This window comes from Parasteatoda tepidariorum, chromosome 8 (genome assembly GCF_982258835.1).
Source record: "Parasteatoda tepidariorum strain Cologne lab strain chromosome 8, Ptep-v5.0, whole genome shotgun sequence".
Lineage (NCBI taxonomy): Eukaryota > Metazoa > Arthropoda > Arachnida > Araneae > Theridiidae > Parasteatoda > Parasteatoda tepidariorum.
Genome location: NC_141762.1, coordinates 65,773,944 through 65,775,561, shown reverse-complemented (window position 1 = coordinate 65,775,561; position 1,618 = coordinate 65,773,944).

The window sequence follows — 1,618 nt, the reverse complement described above, 5'->3', positions numbered from 1 at the left end:
CAAAAATTTTGTCCTTGAAATAGCCAACTTTACAACTAGAAACTGAGTAAATTTTTTTCTCATTAATTTAATTTTATTCTTCCCAATTAAGAAAAAAATACTGTATTTGAGCATTGAGAATTTAAGCTGGTATTTCTCAAATCTCTGAAGATTACTAACTAATATGTCTAAGGTACCACTGGTAAACTGGTACTCCACATTTTGAAAAATAAAGTCGAGGGCAGTAAACAAATATGTTAAAAATGCATCAGATTTCAAAAGATCCGAACATTTAATTATTTTTTTAAACATGTCCATTATTTCTATATTTTGTGAGCCCTTTATAAGTTCGTAAATTTTCTAGCGGAAACTTGTATTCTGCATTCTAAAAGATGATATTTAGCGCAAATAAATGGAATAACCTACGAGAAACTTAAATTGAGTTTTTGAAACTTTTATCAGATTTAATTCGAACATTTGGGGTAATTCAGTGGTAATAAGTTAAAAATATTTTCAAATTCAAATACTTGTAACGGTTGTATAAGGGCGTCATATAAATCATTTAGTCATTTTTTTTACATTGTAGAAAAACGTGTCAAAAATGTTGCAGACCTCATATATCGAAATTTTCACAATTGGTTGGTCTTTCTTGAAATAGTTTTATGGTTTTTTTAAAAGCAAGAATGGTTTTTTCATGCATGATATGATTAATTATTTTCATTTTTCACATCATGCATGAAGTAGTAAAGAAAATAATGAATTACGGATGTTGCATAATGGAGCGTCTTAAATTCTGTAACACTAAAAAAATTATTAAAACTTGCAATCTATTTAATAGTTATTTACAGGACATAAAATGACTTTCTTGAACTAAGTTTTTAAGAATATAAAAAAGTAAATTTTACAGGGCAACGAGAAATAACCGGGACATGGCTTAAAACCAATATCTATCCATCGATCCATCTATGCATCTAGCACAATAAAGACAAAAAGGATAAAAACAAAGAGAAAAAACGAAGAAAATTAAGCAAATTAATAAGATTTATTTACTTTGCATTAGTTACAAACATATAAAATTCATAAAATAAGTTAAAAATATAGAGGAAACATGGAAAATATAATAAAGATTAATGAAGAGAGGAGAAGTCATTGCAATAAGACATTTTCAAAAATATTTAAAACAAAACACCGAAAAGATAATCCAGTCATCAGTACATATATATTGAAGAATTTCGTATTCAACAAATTATTGAGTTTGCCAAAATCTTCTTTATAAGACTAAAATTTCAACTCACCACATTCTGAATTGTGCGAACTATAAAGAATTTATAGCTCAACCTTACAAGAAAACTTATTTTTGCATGGATATTTAACTCATGCATGTTAATGGCAAGTTGAAATTTTGTACATCCAGACGAAATAATCGAAAAACTACTTTAAGAAACTGCGATTTGAGTTGAAAAAAAGCACTTTTCGAATAACAATGCTACTATTCAAGAATTAATCAGATTAACATAAAAGTGTTGTTTTCACTGAATAGAAATAAGAATGAAACTTGAATTCTGTACCATGACCCCCATTTAAATCAAATTTTATAAATATTATAATTGTATAAATATTATAATTCAAATTTTAATGC